A 21,090-nucleotide genomic window follows, 5' to 3' on the forward strand; every position below is an offset into this window, starting at 1 on the left:
TTTAATATGTGTTAGATAAAACTGATCTGATTCTAAGTTTAATTTGAACTGGTTTTAAATAAAGACAGTACAATCTTGTGCTACAAAAAAATAAGAGTATACTGAATGGAATGTTCCCTGAGCCTCTCCCCAAGCTCCAAGCCCCTTCCTCAGCCCTGATCCCCCTCCTGCTCTCCATACCCCTCAATCTCAGCCCGGAGCACCCTCCTGTACCCCAAATCTCTCATCCCTAGCCCCACCCAGAGCCCACACCGCCTGCTGGAACCTGCACCCCTTCCCGCACCCCTGCCCCAGCCCTGATCCCCCTCCAGCCCTACGAACCCCTCAGTCCCAGCCCAGAGCACCCTCCTACACCCCAAACTCCTCATCCCCAGCCCCACCCCAGAGCCCGCACCCCAACCCCAATTTTGTGAGTATTCATGGCCCGCCATACAATTTCTATTCCCCGATGTAGACCTCAAGCCAAAAAGTTTGCCCACCCCTGCCATATAGGATGGGGCAGGGAATTTTTTTTTTTTTTTAAGGAAGTCTGTTGGCACATTTCTGTTTAAACACAATCTCAATATCTGATTTTTTTTAAATTAATTACTTTACTTTAACTAACGAGGTATCTGCCCTGAGCTACTGATATTTGAAAAGCATGCAAAAATTAGGTTGCAAATGGGCTACAATACGTCATTTGGGCCTTTGGTGGAGCAGTATGTACTCGGTCGTGTAGCCAAGGGTAAATGCGGGTAAACGGAGTTGACCTACTTCTCATTTGGGGAATATGGATTTTACCTACTTCTTATTAGGGGAATATGAGTTTAGTTTAGGTTCATTTACCCACTGTTGTTTTTTTTAACCACGACACCATTGCATATACCCATTTTCTTTTTGAAGTTAAGAGTTGTCTTAATTGTGGAGTACTCCAAGGGGCAAATTGAAAAGATAATGGAGTAAAAAAGGCCTGGAAACAAATTTAATGAAAGCTGTTAAAGCCCTTCTCTCCCTGTGTCCTTTCCTGGTATAACTGTAAAGTGTAATATGCATTAGTTCTATAAGGAATATAAATGACTGTCTTTAACAGAGATGGAGTCAAGGTACTTATCATCTATCCAATATTTTAAGAGCTTGTAAATCTTTGAAGTAGCTAATGTCAAAGATGAGAAATCTGTCTATCTTTCTGGAGGCCAGTGGCCTCAGGCTGATCTCCAGTTAATTGTGATTATGTCAGTCTAAAGTCAGTAACTTTTACTTACAAACTTAAGCTACTTTTTCTATGTGGGTGGACACATGCACCTATGCAGAGCTCCACTGATGCTGATGGGTGTGCACCCAGGTGGAACAAATTGCAGGATCAAGGTCTTAGGCCTGGTCTACACTGGGGAGGAGGGGTTGTAGTATCGATCTAAGTTACGCAACTTCAGCGACGTACTTAGATTGACTTACCGTGGTGTCTTCACCACAGTGAGTCGACTGCTGCTGCTCCCCCGTCGACTCTGCCTACGCCTCTCACCGAGCTGGAGTACAGGAGTTGACGGGAGAGTGCTCGGGGGGGGGGTATCAATTTATTGTGTCTAGTCTAGACGCGATAAATCAATCCCCGCTGGATCGATCGCTGCCCACCGATACGGCCGGTAGTGAAGACATACCCTTAGGGTCTCAATCCTGCTTCTATTAAGTTGAAAGCCAAACTCCCATTGACTTCAACAGGAGTAGAAGCAGGTCCGAAGTTAACTCTGTACCATATATAGATTTAAGGGTGTATGACCACTCACTTTTATTTAGGACTGATAGAGGACACGGGAGGGGGTATTATCATCCCTTGAATAAATGCGTTAATAGGAAATAGTTAATACTAATAAAACTATCTTACATTTATTTGAAGATTTTCGTCATAAACAAGAGGCTGGCCCTACAAGCTGAGTGCCTCCTGTAACTTCAGTGGGACTACTCCTGTGTAAGTTATACACGTTTGCAAGTCTGGACCCTAACCAGGCAAAACAGATGAAAGGTGGGAGAAATAAGATGTTCTTATCCCCATTTGGCAGACAAACTGAGATAGAGAAAGACTGAAAGACTTGCCCAAGGGCACACAAAAATCTGGCAGAGCAGGGAACTGAGCCCAAGTTATCTCAGTTCCAATAAAATGCCTTGACCACAAAACCAACCTTCTTGTGCTTGCTTCACGTTTAACAAAAGAACTCTCATTTTTTCTGAAATATGCTGCATCACATTGCATTAAATTGTCCACTTCCTCTACAAAAGAAGAAATCTTCACATTAAATTGGGGACTTCAAAACAGAGATTTCCAAAACATGAGTTTAATGACTCGTGTGTCCTGAATTATGACAAAATATTCACTTGCTTCATGTTGATTTGAGAATTCTAGAAAAGTTCAATTAAAATGCGTTCATCAGACAAAGCCATATATTTCTATAAACAATATTCTCATTAACAAAAATTCTTGTCCCCTAGAATGTATGGCTGTGCCAGAAAACCAATTTAATAATTGCCAAGTTTTTTTTCCAACTAAACAACGTTTTAATCAGTCAGGGAAGAATCATCTTTCTGCTAGCTTGCACTGTGTGAACAGCTATTCAGCAATACAACTTTAAATTAATGTGCTTGGGGAAATAAAAACAGTGGATTAACATGCAAGCTTTTGATGCCTAATAAAATTATGCACAAGCTGGTTATCACTAAAATGCTGCACTTGTATAGGTATATATTTTAGTCTATATTTTTTGCCTTAAAAGTTACAGAAAATCATTATAACTAGGGCAGAAAACTAATTTTACATCATTCAATGGTTCTATAAATATATTACATATTTTTCAGAGACTTTAAAAGTGAAAAATTGTATACTTGTCAAATTGTTACAAACAGCATATACATATATCCAAACTTTATCATAAGCGCTCTCATGGCTGCAAACAGATAACATCAAGCAATATATCCTTAATATATATCTTGTTTAGGCTTCTGGAAAATGTCTATAAATATTACCCTACATTTCAGCTATTTTGAGTAGCAGAGAAATTCAGATGATGTTGAAGTATGTTTAGAAGATAAACAACATTTTAACCATGGGTTAAATACGACAGAAGGTCAAACACTTCAATATACTAAACGTAGCACAATATTAAGTTTCCTGTCACTCGCTTTTTGCTATTTCAAGTGTTTTTTATAAATTGCCACAAGAGAGTGCTCATAAATCACTCACACATCAGGGCTAAAAATGTTTATAAATGGCTCAAAGAACAATTTTTCCAGTACATTTTTTCCAAGTGAATATTCATTTTAATTTTCCATCCACCATGGCTTTTAAAGTGGCGTTGAAATAAAATATTGGATGTTTTAGTTTCTTACATTAAACAAAATAAAAAAACATGTTATGGCTACAATGTTAAAAATTGCAAAGAGTTAAGAAATGCAAGAGATAATGTGCCTTCATTGTCATTAACTAGCTATGTTACATAATATAATGGAGCAGGCCAGATATGCATGTTTGATTTTACCAAATAAACAGTAATATATAAAGTACATTTAACCAGAAAAACAGGAAACAAAAACACATTTATGCATTGAGTTCAAGTCAATGTTGCCATTAGAATATTAACTTTTCCATTTCTTGCCTTTGTAATTTCAGCAGTGCAATCGTAACTTTAAGTATATGCCTTTCTTAATTGCTTTCCTGAACAAGGCCACATCTAGATTGGAAACTTTTTTTGGAAAAACTTTAATTTTGGAGGGATAAACTGCCTTGCATCCATATAAAAAACCTGTGTTCTAATTATCTGAAGGCTTATCCTGCAATAATTAATCCACTTTGGAAAGTTAAATGCCATATATACTCGTTCATTAGCCTGTTCATTTATAAGCCAACCCCCCAAGATGAATAGGTAAAAATAGCAAAAACTGTATGACCCTTTCATAAGCCGACCCTATATTTCAGGGGTTGGCAAACTCCTGGCCCGTTAGGGTAAGCCGCTAGCGGGCCTGTACGTTTTGTTTACCTGGAGCATTCACAGGCACGGAGCCCCTCAGCTCCCAGTGGCTACGGTTTGCCGTTCCCAGCCAATGAGAGCTGCGGGAAGAGGTGCCAGGCAGCATGTGCACCTCTATGCTGCCTGACAGCAATCTGAAAATGGTGCTGGCTTGCCAAAAGAAGATGAATTATGGTATGCCAGGAAAGGAATCGTGCCAAATGTTTAGTTTGTTCTTAAGTCCCAGAATTCTATTAGGCACCCCAGAATGCACCTTGAGAAAAATCCCAGAATGCAGAGAGCTTAGCAGTGGAACATTGCACCATGGGATATCTGCCCATGCACAGAATACTGTACAGTCATCTCGAAAAAGTGCAGAACTGTGTGGAGCAATGATTCACAAAGGAAGTAGTTTAAGCCAGCATTAAAAAAGCAATGTGGAGACACTATTTCACTATATTGTAGTTATAGAAATTAAATGAAGGAGACACTAGACAATCAGTAGAACACAGGTTTAACAAGAGTAAATTAAGCAAACATTTATAAAAGCTCACAATGATGCATTAAATTATTGGTTAATACTATAATGCAAAGTTACGCTCAGAGAAGTGTAAGGCACTCCTCATTTCCAGCTGACCAGCTGAGCTACAAGTGAGTTAATAATCTCAGAATTACTGAGAATAAATTCCTGAACTACAGAAACAAATGAATATGGATAATGAACTACATACTATATACTTTTTAAAATACTCTGTTTAATATATTTTTAGAAAATTCTCTGAAGAGAGATTAAAGCAAGGCCATTTCAAAACTGGGATGTGGTTAGACGCAAGAATATAGCCCATGTCTTAAGCACCAAATGAAAACATAATATTGTGCCTTCCTACTTCCTTTTATTTGTTAAATTACCAGCATGGTTATTACAATATCACCATCTGGAGCATGTGTGGAGAACTCAGACTGAAATTGAAGAAATATGGCATTAGGTTATTTGTCTGATCTAAACTGTAATGTATGTCAACAGCCAGTTCTGATCCATGATGTCACCTCCCTTTAAAATGAGGCTTCGTGAAGTAGAAATAAGTGTTGTGCTCTCCACCACATATTCCATTACAAATATATTTAATTATTTCTACCGAATATATTTTCTGTCGTCAGCTCATGTTCGGAAACTGTATTCACCACCAGGTTTTAAAACGTGGTGGCCAGCTGAATGTCTGACAAAGACAGGAGTGATCATTTATTTTTAAAGGAACCCACAGTAAGCTCTGAGCATGCACAACACTTAAATAGGCATAAGAACATAAGAAAATGCATACAAAATGGAAACAAAATTCGAAATTAGTAATCCTCCAAAAAAACCACTCAAACCTACTAATTCAGCTCTCTTTCCCAGAAAAGACCTAGACATTGCTGTGTGACCTGAAGGTCAACAAAGGCAGGTTCTCATGTACCAACAATAGAAACCCACTCCTGAGACACACCAAGTATTCTAGGAGCTTTACAGAACATAGCCCTCTGGTACAAAGTGTGGACAATCTTAGGATGTTGGCCACTTCCTACCATAAGTAGTGCTTATTACAATGAGTAGTCTCATGGAATTTCTCAACTCTTCATGAGTCGTAAGTACTAACCATTGTGGCAAATTGCAGAATTGGACTCTAATTTCAGATAACACAATGAGAAATGTGACAGAAAAGGGATGGGAAGGGGACACAGGTGATAGCAAGCAGATCAAGTGGCTACCATAGGATAGTTATGCATGCATCTTTATGATCTACATAACAACACAACCATTAAGTTAGAGTATAATAAGACTAAATAATTAGCAGGTAGGCTTGTAGATGTGGTGGCAAGGAGAGGCTAAAAAGGCTGTGAAGTGGGAAGAGTTGCAAAACTTCCATCTTCTTTCTTTTTTAAAGAAAGGAAATAGGAAGAAGTGATATTTTAGCATATCTGGATAATACATTTTAGTTGCATGTTCATTTAGTATTTCTTTTTAATATGATTTCCTCTTAACTATCTTGTTCACTCTCATTGCATTCATTGCTTGTGATGTCTCTGGAGGAGAAAGCTAAATATTCACTCCATCTGTTTTAAATTCTGCATTTGGGAATTTCCAGTAAGCTTAAAACAGTCTTTGTTGGCTTATAAATATTTAAAGAGAAAACATCATTACACTTAAACTCCCAGAATTGCAGTTATTTTACAATAATTAAGTTTTAATGTTTGAATGCTAATCTATTTCAGTCATAATTGCAGAATTTTTGGGTAGACCTGCTCATTCAATTATTTACTACTGTTTGTATCCAGAGCAGAATTTGCATCCATTATAATCACAATCTAAGTGCATCAGTATTTGACAAGCCAAATGAACTGTTAAGGATATTTTGATAGCTGATGCTTAAAACTGTCCTGCTGAACTGGAGAAAAGCTGCTAAGTACATTTTATCAGTCATTTCAGCTAGCAGTAAGTTAGAGGTTACAAATCTTGCATGTATCCAGTGAGAAAGTTATTTCTGATAACACACGGTAGCGATGAGCTGTCTGGTTGATAGGTTTTATTGGCAACCTTAAAAATTATTTACGCCACTTAATGCAGTGTCATCTGTATGGTAAAAGCAGATCTGTCCTTGGAAGGATACCATAAATCCTTTCTGCACTGTGAATTGCTATCCTGGAAACAGTTTCATGTTAATTCTACTTTACGTTTAAGTACACCACAACAATTGCTGAAAGAAGATCGTTCATATTCAGTATTTACGAAAAGTTAGATACTCTACCATTTATTCCATTGTTTACTCCACTAAATGTTTTTAAAGGATTGTTAGATTTCATTTTACCAGAGTTTGCTGCCAGAAGATTAAAGTGAAGAAACAGATACTGTATCTCAAAACTTTGATCACTTGGAGGTCAAAAGTTACTTTTCCTTCCATCCTCCTATTCAATGGGATTGGACGAACTCAAGTTATGACTGGAAAAATAAATGTAGATGCGGACTTTTTTTATATATTTTCTAAAACCATTTTATCTAAAAAGTCACCAATATGATAATTAAAAATCAAAATCAAGCACAAAGCAGTATACATTTCAAACAAGATTCTCTTCAAATTGATTTATAGTATTTATAGTACACAGGATATTACATTATGAATTCAGTTTTTTCTCATTTAATACTACAATTATTATTCAGTATATATGAATAAATATAATGTTTTTAAAACACATTACACGTTGGTGAGTTAAAGATTTGATTGAAATATTCAAAATGATGAATGGCAGAGTGAAAATTGATCATTTGCTCCTTTCACCCTGTCTCTTACAGTACACAAAAGCAAGGGGTCACAGAATTGAAATTAGCATGGCAAATTGTAACTAATAAAAAGGACATTATATGTGTAGCATATAATTAACCTGGGAAATTCAATGCCATAGGAGGACATCAAATCAAATACTCCAGCTGGAATATTAAAGGGGCTTGGTAATTTTATGACCATTTATAACTAGGCAGTTGCTATGCATGCTAAAACCAAGCTAATCAGATCTCAGGCTTCCAGGAACTTGCTGATTGCCTATAGAGGTGAGGATGTAATTTTCTCACATGCACAGCATTATGCATTTGCCAATGAGTTGCACTAGCTACTGCCCAGAGGAAAGATTTATGAATCAATTATCTGATCTAAAATGGCAAATACTTTCAAGCTGCAGTGTTGCCAGTTTGAGTAAAATATAAATACATATGAACACCACCTCTTCGAACACATGTAGCACCCTCTATCTGAGGATCTCAGAGCACTTTAGTTAGTAGACCGTCATGGGAGACTAAGACACATAGAAGGCAAGTGAAGTGATTTGCCCAAAGTCTGTGGAAGAGTTGGAAAGATTTCTTGGTTCCCAGGCTTGTTACTTGACCACAGAATTATCCTTCCTTCCACCTTGACAAAATTAACTATGATTCGAGTTTCACTCCTTTCCCAGTGCCTGGCTGAGCTAGAAACTTGAATAACGTGGCCTGGTTAGGACTCAACCCTCGTTTTGATAGGAAAACAATTTACAGGAAGAGAAAGAGAGATGATATCTACTACATACACTATTGTTGGTGTACATATGACTAAATGAACCCTACTGAGACTGTACAGAGATTCTTTCACTAAATGGTTCTCACTGGAACTATCATTGCTCTTGGTTTGTTATACAGTAGTGAAGACCATGGTGTCTTATCTATGGTGGTGAAGGGGGCTGCAGCCCCTCTTCTATCAGGCAAACCTCAATGATTATCCATTTTTTTAACCTCCTGGATAGACTGTAATGCAGAACTGAAAACCACTTGAAGGCTTCAGCTGATACAGAACGCTGGTGCCTGCCTCCTGACAGCTACAATAGGCACATGAACATCAATGCTCAAACCTTTTCACTAGCTCCTTATTCTCTTCTGGGCACAATTCAAGATGTTAATGACTCTCTCAAATATGGTGGTGATGGGCAAAAGAGTGCCTAAGAATGACACCACTTTACTCAAGCGATCTGCTCCTTGTTTGTGTTTGGAAACAGAGCGCCTTACTTTAGTGACAAGGATGAATATTTACTACGTTTGACTCCTGACACCACTGCTGAGCCCACTCTGCTAGGGATGAATGAGCTAGCTTCTTGTCTGTCTCACGCACCAACAGAATTCTAAACCAACTTCCAGTCACAACATCTTCATTAACTGCTGCACAAGCTAGAAAGAACACAGCTCAACTTTGACTCGAGGTGAAGTTTGCAGCAATGGCTGTTAAAACCCTTTTTTTTTTTTTTTTACACTTATACACTTAATACATTTTATCTGGATGTCATTGAGACAACTGGTGTATTTGTATCATTGCATTTGGCCACAGTGCTGCATGTGGACAGTGGCAGAACTGCAATCAAGGTGTAATGCAGACGCAAATGTTCTGCACAGTTATCCTTACACTAGCGTTGTCCATCTGGTTCATTTAGAGATGGTGCAGCTCTGCAGCATAGAAGCACCAGTAGCAGATTTATATGCATTACTAAACCAAGCCTCTAGGGCTCATTTATTTCAAATTTAACATCTAAAGTTAGGCCCCTAAATCCATATTAAGGCACCTACATTATAGTGCAGCAGAAAAAACTGAACTCTGTAATGAAGCCAAACAGGAATTTTAAACCTTTATTTTATAAAAAGGTAATTAAAATGCCAAAAAGCCAAACTTCATACATAAACTTTGTGCACTATTTGAATTTTTCATGGTGATTTGATGAAAAACTGATTGATACAGAAAGAATAAGAAGACTTCAAAACCACCCCATTCTGATTATCTTACTCACTGGACTGTCTGTTTGGTACCCCTTTTTTCAGGAAAATTAAAATCTCCTGGGACTTGTCCTTTGGCCACACTGTTGCTCCTCGTAGGCTGATTACAAGAAAAACAATTTTTTTTTTGTAATTTAAATGGATAATATTTATGTTTATTTTTATACATTTTTCTATCTTCATTGATGTAAATTTTCACGCTTATGGGAAATTATGAGGGGCAGACAATAATTATTTAATGACAGTAGATGTTGAGATTCAAAAAATTAAAGCTACCTAAATGGTGCCCCTGCTCCAGTTCCATTTATGCCAGCATTACGACACATTTTCTACACATTACGGTGGGACTCTAATATAAAGTTCTCAAGCAGTACTTTTCTTACTTTGCCCATCTGTAAATTTCCATTATTATTTATGGAAATAAATTTGTCAGTTTGTGTACGTATAGTGAAATCAACATTTCATTTACCGACAAAAATCTAATCGTTATAAGCCTATATATGGGTAGCGTTTGTTTACAGAGTAGGAACCCCAATCTAGACACCAGTTAGGGAAGAGCTACTGAGTATTCCCTCCATTTTTAAAAAATAAGTTACAGAGAGTTTATGCACAGTCACTGCAGGCAAAGAACCGAGGTCTCTAACATGGCTAACTCCAATTTCATCCACAACATCACACTGCTTTTCAGGGCAACTAAATCACTTTGTGTTATCCTATCCAACCAATACGCATCACACTCCTCTGCCACACCTAGGGATATAATCCAGGATTCCTGATCGCCAATATTCTACTGCTCACTAAATATCTGTGCAACCCACTGTGAAAACGTGTCAAGTATGTCTCCAATGGCTGGTCTAGAAAGGTGCTAGCAATTACTCCTGTAGTTCAACTAGTAAGGATCTAAGGCCTGGTTTACCCCTAAAACTTAGGGTGACCTTGCTACGTGGCTCAGGGGTGTGAAAAACTCACATCCCTGAGAAATGGAGTTCAGCAGATCTAAGCCCCAGTATAGACACCAAGTCATCGGAAAAATTCTTCCATTTCCATCACTGTAGCAAATGTCTAAACTATGGTGCTACAACAGCACAGAAGCAGTGCCATAGCTGTGCCGCTGTAGCGTCTGTAGTGTAGATAAGCCCCAATCTAGGGATCTGAAGGTGAGGGTTTGAAATCCTGCTACTGACCGACGTGGAGGTGGTATGGTTGCATGTGATTCACACAGTGAGAAAACCACTTTAAAACAGGTTTTGCCCAATGTTAAGGCAAAATAGATTCTAAAATTTAGACAGATGTGCTGATCTATTGATAACAGTAGCATATGTGGTCATTATTAAGGTTTACATTAGAATGCAAGTTTGATGAAGAGGTTCTACCTATTGCTCTTTGGTATCTGTTGAAGATGGAAGTCAAAGCCCCATGGTATGTAGCAAGACTGGAGTGAGCAGCAGCTTAACCAGTTCTCCAGGACAAGACGTGAGGGAAGTGGCGCAGGCCAATGCCGGAAATGGACCTAATTCAGGCAGCTGTGCAGGCTCCAGCTCAGCTGAAGATACTGGAAGAATTGCAGAGGCAGAATGCAGATGTGTTCTCTCAAAATGACCAGGGCTGTGCCTCCACAGTCAAACATGAGATACCCCTGACAAATACTACTCCTGTGAGGGAACCCTACCGGAGGATACCTCCAGCACAATACCAGGAAGTTTACAAATACTTGGAAGGGTTGGCGGAGGCAGGCGCAATCAGATCGAGCCAATGGCCACATACGTCACCAATGGTGGTAGCAAGGAAGAAAGATGGCTGTATGCAAGTGTGTATTCACTACAGACAGCTGAATGCTAAGATAATTCAAGATGCATTTCCTCTGCTCCCTAGTGAGGAAGCCACGGATACCTTAGAGGGAGCCAGCTACTACTCCATCCTAGACCTTCCCTCAGGATACTGGCAGGTGGAAATAGCAGAGCAGGAGAAGCCCAAGACCACATCCATTGCCCCAGGGCTCTATTTGAACGTAGCTGGATACCTTTCGGTCTACAGAATGCCCCGGCTACCTTCCAAAGGCTGATGACACATGTCTTGGTGGATTTAAAATTCTTGGCGGTACTGATTTACCTTGATGATGTCACAGTGTTCTCCTGCACTTTTGAGGAATGTCTGTGCTGCCTAGAGATGATTTTTGATAGACTCCAATAACACAATCTCAAGATGAAGCCCAGGAAGTGTCACTTGTTTCAAAAAAAGGTGGATACTTTGGGCACATGGTGTCTCCCCAAGGCATTGCAACAGATCCAAATAAAATAAAGCAACTGAGGTATTGGAAGACCCCTTCCAAGACAAAGGAAGTGTTGCAGTTTCTTTGTTTCACCAGCTATTACAGGGGATACATCAAAGAATACTCCAAACTGGCAGCCCATTGATCAGAGGAACCCTGGTCCAGAAAGAGAAGTCAGAGGGTTCCCACTCCAGGTATGTCTACACGGCAATAAAGCACTTGCAGCACCGAGTCTCAGAGCTCAGGTCAGCTGTCTTGGGCTCAGACTGCAGTGCTAAAAAGTGCAGTGTAGATGTTTGGGCTCAGGCTGGAGCCCCAGCTCTAAGACCCCACAAGACCCTACTGGACCCCGCTCTCAGACACTGCAATTTTATAGCTGCACAGCCTGAGCCCTATGAACCCGAGACAACTGACCCAGGCCAGCCACATGCTGCGGGTCTTTTATCACAGTGTAGATGTATCCTAAGAGACCTAGTTTTGCCTGGACAGAGGAATGTGACCACGCTTTCATGGAGCTGAAGACACAGCTAACTACCAGTGCTGAGATATACTGATTACAGCTTACCATTCATACTCCAAATGGACACATCCCTGGAGGGGCTAGGAACCGTACTAATGCAGATACAATCAGGGAAGGAGAAAACCATAGCCTGTGCCAACAGAGCCTTAACTCCATCAGAAAATAAATATCCCACCCATGAACTGGAGTTCTTGGTATTAAAATGGGCGGCTATGGATAACTCAGAGACTAACTACTAGGGCACCAATCTACAGTGCTGACTGACAACAACCCACTAACCTACATTACCAGTACTGCGTAGCTGGACACAACCATCTAGAGACGGATGGCAAAGCTCTTGGAGTTCAATTTTGACATAAAGTACCAGCCTGGGAAAAGCAATGCCAGTGTCAATGGCCTGTCTTAGTTACCCCAAGAGGAGGTGGGTACAGTTCTGAACGCTGGATGAAATGCATCCTGTGTAGCAAAACAGGTTGCATGCCAAAGGACTGTAATGGAGAGAGTCAGGCCACTGCACAGGCCAGGCACAGAACTAATCCCAGGCCTCCACAAGGAAGAACTGAGCAGACAGCAAGAGAAAGATGCAGCAATCTCTTGAGTAAGGACCTACCTGCCCAGGCAATGGGCACCCAGGGCCCCAGAGAGGCAGAAGGAGAAGACACCAGCGCAGAAACCATTGAAACAGTGGAAGCAATAGAGGACATCCTTTACAAAAGAACAACAATCCCAGGAGAGGGGTAGATCCAACCGGTGGTGCTACCAGAGAATCTCCGGAGAGAAGTATTCGAATCTCTGTACACAGACATGGGACACACAGTGGATCTCATTCACATTCGCTGTTACTGGCCAGGCATGCACTCCACCATCTGGGGTGGTGCCTCTCTTCCGAAAGGTGCTGCCTAGGGAAGAAAGACATCTCTGAAGGCCTCATCCACCCAGTAGGCTCTTCGAGCTAGTGTGTCTCAACTGGAACCATTCCTGGGGGGCATCGCGAATGTCCTTGAAGTCACTGACCATTTCACCCGCTATGCTCAGGCATTCCCTACTCATGACCAACAGACATCTACTGTAGCCAAGGTGATGTGAAAGCAGTTTATCTGCCACTTCGGCATCCTTGAAAAGATACATATGGACTAGGGGAGACATTTTGAAAAGAATCTCCTGGCCTAGCTCTGAAACTGTTGGGGACTTCAAAGTGCAGAATTATATCCTATCACCCTGAAGCAAATGAGACCACTGAACGATTTAACCAAACACCCATGAATATGGTGGGAACCCTGCAGCCAGACCAAGAGATAAACTGGAAGAACTATGTTGAGCCCATAACTCATGCCTATAACTGCACCCGGCATGAGTCCACTGAGTTTTCCCCATTCTTCTTACTATTTGACCAGCACACAGGGCTGAAGGTTGATCTGGCCCTGGGTTTCCCCACTGAGGAGATGAAGGGGTAGAGGTGGAGAAGTTTGCAGGTACATATAAGAACATAAGAATGGCTATACTGGGTCAGCTCAAAGGTCCATCTAGCCCAGTATTCTGTCTACCAACAGTGGCCAATGCCAGGTGCCCCAGAGGGAATGAACAGAACAGGTAATCATCAAGTGATCCATTCCCTGTCACCCATTCCCAGCTTCTGGCAAACAGAGGCTAGGGACACCATCCCTGCCCATCCTGATTAATAGCCATTGATGGACCTATCGTCCATGAATATATCTAGCCAGTGCTGCTGTAGGGTGATATGCAGCAGAAAGCTTCTGGAAACATTAAAAGGGAATGGGTTGGGAGAGTCAAGCCTGAGAAGTTGCTGATTAAGGGAAGGGACAAGGGGCAGAGGGGGGAATGTAGCCCAATGTCCAGTGTGCTTTAGCAGCAGCCATGGGAACTACAAATGGTAGACAGCAAACTGCTGCGCCCAGCAGGAAGTTTTAGCATTCAAGTTGGGAGCATAAGGCAAGCCAAGGAGAGAGCAGGCCGCTGGACCTGTTCTATGTTGCCTTACATGGTATGCTTGAGCCAGATAAGGAGGAGAAAGATGAATACTTGGGATGACATGTTCAATGAGATCCTGCACGCCAGGACTGCATCCGACTGTGATCACAGGGTCTGGAGGATGAACACTGATGACAGCCTGGAGAAGGAAAGAGAGGAGAGGAGAAAGGCCCAGGAGTCCCAGCAGGAAAAGGAGAGGGAGATGCAGCAGGACATAATGGGGCCTTCCAGGCAGCAAAAACAGGTGTTGCAGACTCTGGTGGACCTGCAGGGTCAATAATCCCGGGCACGCCTCTCTCTGCAGCCCATTGAGAACTCCCTATTGGGACTCTCTACACCCTCCCTCAACACTCCACATGGCATCAGGGCTTGCTGTACTACCCCTACCACTCTCACTGCCCCAGGGGACATTAAAGACAATCACAGTTTCAAATACACTGACTGTGAGAGCCATGGTTGGTGTATGTGCAGCTGAAATGGACGTGAACATTCTTTCCCCCTCATAAGTTCTGTTGTCTTAATAAATTAAGTTTTATTAAGTTTTTTATTTGTTTGTTTTAAAACTGCCCTTTTTGTGCACTGATTTTGTTACAGAATAAAATTCTATGCTCTGGCACATCATTCATCTTTATTAGCTCACAACATATGCTGCCAAGTGATCTGAAAGCAACCAATTACTTGTTACTGCATAGTGACACATAATTCAAAGGATCATTCAGAAACAAAATTAATAGGTGAAGTGACAAATGTTAATTTTGGTTGATGTTCTCATGGCAAGGTGCTCTGGTGCCAAAATTGGGACGTGCGTGTTACCTATCGCTCCACGGCCGTTCGGAAACCCCACTGATGCAAATCCATCCACAATGTACTGCACATTGCCGAGCCACAACCTGTGTAGCCCTGCATACTTGCATCACAACGTAGGGTTTTGTGGAGTATTTTTTTGGGGCGGGTTAAACTCAATAATACAAATAACGTATAGTTGTATTTTGGTGCCGTTGGCCCCTTCTGCCTCCATGAATGTCCTGGACCCCCACTGCCACCCCATAGGCTCCCCATTGCCCAGCCAGAATGGCTGGATCTGGGGTGGGAGGGCAATGCCTGGAGCCCTGTCACCCCAGGGGGCTGAAGTGCAGAGCCCAGAGTCTCGCAGCTGAAGCTGGGGGGGGGGGGTGGGGTGGGAGATGAAGCAACAGCCCCGCAGCTGAAGGGGGTTTAAGCCCACCCCCAGAGTCCTGCGGCTGAAGCTGGAAGGGGGGGTGCTGAAGCCGGCTGGCAGAGTCTCCAGCTGAAGGTGGGAGGGGACGGGGGGTGAAGCCCACCCCCCGGAGCCTCTGCCTGAATCAGGGGAATGGGGCTGAAGCCTGCCCCTGGAGTCCCCTGGCTGAAGCTGAACGGGAAGGGCTGAAGTCCACCCCCAGAGCCCCTGGACGCTGCAGGGAGGGGGCAGTGCTTTGTCCCCTCTCCCATCTCTGCCCAGGAGGTGGTTGTGGTGGCAGGAAAAACCTCTGGTGGCTGTATGCAGCCACAGTGGCCTCATTCGAGAAATGCTGGTTTAGATATACCCTGTTTTTGTTTGGATAAGGTTCACCAGCTCTTATTGATTTCAGTGAAATGAGATGTGGGGGAAAAAACCCAAGATAGGAAGTATTCTTAGGCTAGAAAGTGTTAATTGCTGCCATCAGCCAGCTACATCCAACCAGACAGAGAAAGGCCATTGAGTTGAGTGTAAGGGCTTGTCTACACTTAAAATGCCACAGCAGCACAGCTGCGGTGGCACAGCTGTGCTGCTGTAGCACTTCAGTGTAGACGCTATCTATGCTGATGGGAGGGGTTCTCCTGTTGGTGTAGGTAATCACCTCCCCAAGAGGCAGTAGCTAGGTCAACAGAAGAATTCTTTCCTCGAACTAGCACCACCCATACGGGGACTTTGGTCGGTTTAGCAACATCACTCGGCACAGGCGCTGACTTTCCAATGTGCGGGGGGTGCTCGACCCCCGGCTCTGCCCCATGCCCCTCCCCCACTCCACCCCTTCCCCCAAGGCCCTGCCCCTGCTCTGCTCTTCCCACCCCACCCCATGACTTCTCACAAGCCCTGACCCCACCTTTTCCCACACTGTTTTTCCCCCTACCCCAAGCGTGCGGCTCCCTCGCTCCTTCCCCCGCACAGAGCCTCCTGCATTCCACGAAACAGTTGATCACGACGGGCAGGAGGGGCAGGAAGCACTGGTCAGCAGGGCCTGCCGGCGGGCAGGAGGCACTGGAGGGAAGGGGACCTGATGGCGGGTTGCTGGTTTGTGTTCAGCATCCACCACTTTTCCCTGTGGATGCTCCAGCCCCGGAACACCAATGGAGTTGGCACCTATGTTGCTCAGGATGTGGATTTTTCACATTTCCAACCTACATAGTTAAACCGACCTAGTTTTCTAGTGTAGATCACAGTTAAAGCCTTGCAAACTTGGCCAACAAAAGTAGTACATGCAATAGATTCCTTGTAGTGTGTTATATTGCACAGACAACATTTATATCATCTGATACAAGCTGAAAGATGGGTTGGAACAGTTACATGAATTGACAATTGATATGCTCCATGTTAAGCACCTAAGAAAATTAGCAGTCTCACCTAGGAATATTTTCTTTTCCTTGTGAATGCATCTTTTTTTGGCTTAAGCGATGAACCGCCTGATTGTAAATAACAAAGAGGAAGTAATCACAAGCATGGCTGTAAAGGACAACAGCTACATGCTGAGACGTTTGGATTTTTGTTTTCTTCTTTTCTTTTCTTTAACACTAGTCCTACTATTGCAGCAACCCGTGATTCTGGCTCTTGGTTTGGGAAAAAGTAAAAGCAACAGATACAGAATGAGCTCAAGAATATTCTTTCAGATAAGCAATCTACGAAAACTATCCGCCCCCTCATCCTTTATGGCTTTGTTAAAAAAAAGAAAAGTCTTTAGTGGGGTTGTTTACACTATGTGCTATCTAGACACAAGCTGCTACATAGACACAGGAAATATCGTAATTAGAATACTGATCTAATTAGAAAAATAGAACCAGAAGTTAAAGTACACCTACATTTCACATTTTTATGGCAAATTATCCCACAATGTCTGCTTTTGTAAATGTGGTGTAAGTATCTTCAGAAATTGTAATGTCAGAGTAAATCTCTTTCACTGTTTAATCACATTGGAACACTGTGTTGAATCACAATACAAAATGCTTTTATTTTTTCTAAATTAATAGAGGGAACTTCTGAAGGAGAAAGAGGACATATTTGATTTTTTTTAACTTCATTTCTGAATACAAAAGTATTCATCATTATACAAATATTATCTAAATCTATAATTTAACAAACAAGTGATATGATTTATTTTACAAGGTCTTTGTTTTAAACTTTCCCAGGCAATTGAGTGCTGGCTTTTAGTTCTACTTAAGAATTACCCAAAATAAGTTCCATATGTTATTACTCTGTCTCTGTGCTTTTCCAAATTCAAGCCTGGCCACAAACTTTACAGGCCAATTTTTCACACTGTGCAGAGGTCAACAAACTTTTACATAATGGAGTAATGCACCCAAAACAGTCCTCCCTGTGAGCTCTATTACAGGTGAAGGAAAAGTTAGACAACAATAAAGAAAAAAAATAAATCCTTGACTAACCAAAATAAAAGAAATTTCTTACTTTTTGTAACAAGTCAATAAAAATGAGCAGTAATGTTTAATTATCTCAAATAATGACTTAAGGAGTATCCAGCTGTCAGACTCACTACAGAATTTAGTTTAAAATTTCATTTGTCAAACCGCTTGAAACTGACATTTCAAATGCTTCCCTGAGTAAGCGGGATGCGTGAAAGAAGCCCCATTCCTTGGAAACAGAGCTGGATTAAATAAGCACACAGGCCAACCATTAGCATAAACTACAGAAGAGGTCTGGGAACTTGCACTGTGAATGTACAAATGAGTTTCTCTAGGGCACCTCCCGTCAGGGCTTGGGGTCCCTTGTTACGCCCAGCTACTAACACTGGGTCTACCCAGTCAGACTCCTGTCTCTTAGCTTTATGTGCAGGCCTCCCCACCTGTTTGCCAGCGGAAAAAGAAAAAAAAATAAACACACATGTTCTGACATCCCCAATAAGCCCCTTCCAGGGGTCTGCCGACCAGGGCAAAGACCACTGCCTTACTTTAGAGGTGCTTTCATAGCAACTTCACTTGGCAACACCCCAACAGTGCAGGCCAGGCAGCCACTCCCAGTCCCTTACTTCACAAGATGCCACCTGGTTTCCGTGTGCGTTGGAGTCTTTCTAAGGCTGAAAAGTCTGTAGTGCGAGGGAAATTTCACTCACAGCTTCCAGAGCTACTCTAGCTACTCTCTGCTCCAGACTTCCCCTTCTATTGACAGCAGCATCTTCCTTTTAAAGCCCTCCTTCCTATCAAAAGTACGACTGGCATGGATGGAGTGGCAGGACTACCTTAGTATACAGAGCCTCCCTGGCCCTTCCCTGTCAGCATGGAGTTTAAGCACCCCATCACTGAATGTCATCAAGTCAATTTGAGCAAAGAGGCAATTCTAAGAACAAAATTGGTCACTTATGTTTTTGTTTGTAAAAGAATCATGAGCAAAAATCTTCTTGAGTCCCAAGGACATTGAACTGAAGAGGAAATTCACACAAAATGGACTTGGTTGGTGGAAACATGTTTAGTAGAGCTGGTCAAATTTTTCAAACTTTCATTGTAACTTTTTCCATAAAAAATTATTTTGCTGATGTTCTGATCAGTTCTAATATTTAGTTTTTCAGGTGTCTAACTAGTGAAAGCAGCACTGCAAACCATCGAGGAGCCATGCCTTGAGGCAGAGCACATTCTAGCTCCAGCTCAGGCTGAGGCGGTTGAGGAGCTGAGGGTGGTTTGTCTGTGCAACCTGATATATCCACAGTGCTGGGCACAAGATTAACAATAACACATGTGGAGACCAAATGGACACAGCTAATGAAAATCTCGGATGGAAGGTGCATGAGGCACAAGCACACCTGAAGCGGAACACCCACAAAAGCACTACTTGAAGAAGAAGATATAGATCAGGGATTGGCAACCTTTGGCATGCAGCCTGCCAGGTTTGTTTACCTGCCGCGTCCGCAAGTTCAGCGATCGCGGCTCCCACTGGCCGCGGCTCTCCGCTCCAGGCCAATGGGGGCTGCGGGAAGCGGCGCGGGTTGAGGGATGCCTAAGTTGCTACTAAAATTTTGCTTAAATGTGAAATGAATGTATATGAAACAGTGTGCATACCCACTCCCTGGTATGTAGATACTCTAAAGAACAAGTGTTTGGGTTGTTGTTTTTTTATAACAGGTTTGAATAAAGATTCCAACCACTTCATATGCAATCATCAGAAATGTAACAATAGTAAAAGAAGTAAAAGGAAAATCTGATAGAAGATATGGATGATACATATGCTGGCAATGAACACCTTCTTTCATTATCCTGCCAAAATACCATAGAACATCAGGGTTAGGAGGGACCTCAGGAGGTCGTCCAGTCCAATCCCCTGCTCAAAGCAGGACCAATCCCCAGACAGATTTTTACCCCAGTTCCCTAAATGGCCCCCTCAAGGATTGAACTCACAATGCTGGGTTTAGCAGGCCAATGCTCAAACCACTGAGCTATCCCTCCCTCTCCTAGCCCTGCTACACTTGTTACTTGGTAACTATGGTGCTATTCTATACCCAGACGTTGTGAACTGTGTGTAATATTTTTAAGTCTCTGCACAAAGAAAGTAAGATCTACAATACCCTCAGAATAACACAAATCTATAATAAGCCATTTTTCATGTCACAGCCTTGCATATATTACAAGGAATAAAAGGCAGGGAAAACGACCAGCTAGACATTCAAATCATATACTATATGGACTGAAAGAGGTGGCCATCATCACCAATCCAGATTTGATAATTTCCTTTCAAGATACTTACTCTCTCTTTCATCACTTTTCAACATGAAAATGATTAATAAGCCAATTCAGTCTAAAAACAAAAAACTTTCTTTCTGGTTTCCTTAAACTGTCGCTGATATTGCCCCCTTGTGTGTTATTCTGCCCCTAATTCACTTTTAAAAATTGGTTAAAGGCTCTACATCTCCTCGACCTTCCCTCTCTAGGACCTAATCTACACTTAGAAGTTAGGTTGACATAGCAAGGGGGCTCAGAGATGTGAAAAATTCATACTCCTGAGTGCTGTAGCTATGCCGACCTAACCCCTTGCGTAGATGTGGCTAAGTTGATGGAAGAATGCTTCTGTCAACGTAGGTACTGTCACCTGGGGAGGTGGATTACTTTCAGGAATGGAAAAAAAAACCTTCCATCGCTGTAGGAAGCATCTACACGACAGCACTACAACAGCACAACTAAGGAGCTGGAGCTGTGCCACTGTAGCTCCCATAGCATAGACAGGGCCTAGGAATGCTCCCAAGACTTAGTCCTGGCCCTCTGCTCAATATTTCTTTTTCCCTTTAGGATATTTGATTTATAGTTTTAAAAAACTGTTACTAACCTGTTCAATAACTGTTGTTCTTCAAGATGTATTGCACATGTACATTCCGCACTTAGTATCTGTGTGCACAGCACATGGCCACTGGAAACTTTTTCCCTCAGCAGTACCCACTGGTCAGCTCAAGTGCCCTCTTCTGTTGCATGCCACTGCGTGCAGGTAAAAAGGGCAGAGCTGCCTCTAGCCACACTCAGCTCCTTCTTGCCAGAATTCCAATGTAGAGGGGCAGGAGGATCGTGGAATGGACATGTACCTCACATCTCAGAGAACAACACTTACCAAACAGGTTAGCAACTGTTTTTTCTTCTTTGAGGGATTGCACATGTGCATGATACACTTGCTGACTCACAAACCATGAAAACAGGAGGTGGGATTGGAGTCTATTTAAATAAAGATTGGAGAACAACTTGTCCAACTCTAGCATTGTCTTTTGAATTTGAGCAACGGCATAATGGGAGGCAAATGTGTGGACTGGAGGACCAGACTGCC

General features: G+C 42.1%; 1 protein-coding gene and 1 long non-coding RNA gene across 2 annotated transcripts in view; one reads left to right on the forward strand and one right to left on the reverse strand.

Moving 5' to 3' along the window:
* Positions 1–19,560, forward strand: part of LOC117871189 — a 31,707-nt gene extending 12,147 nt beyond the window's left edge. The window contains exons 2-3 of the long non-coding RNA XR_004644175.1: positions 1,871–1,942; positions 18,852–19,560. This is a non-coding gene — a long non-coding RNA (uncharacterized LOC117871189). The remainder of the gene's footprint in view (positions 1–1,870; positions 1,943–18,851) is intronic.
* The window catches only part of ARHGAP42 (Rho GTPase activating protein 42), a 283,518-nt gene that overhangs the window by 138,179 nt on the left and 124,249 nt on the right, over positions 1–21,090 (reverse strand). The gene's annotated exons all lie outside the window — the stretch shown is intronic.

Source organism: Trachemys scripta, chromosome 1 (assembly GCF_013100865.1).
Source record: "Trachemys scripta elegans isolate TJP31775 chromosome 1, CAS_Tse_1.0, whole genome shotgun sequence".
In the NCBI taxonomy this organism is placed as follows: Eukaryota; Metazoa; Chordata; order Testudines; family Emydidae; genus Trachemys; species Trachemys scripta.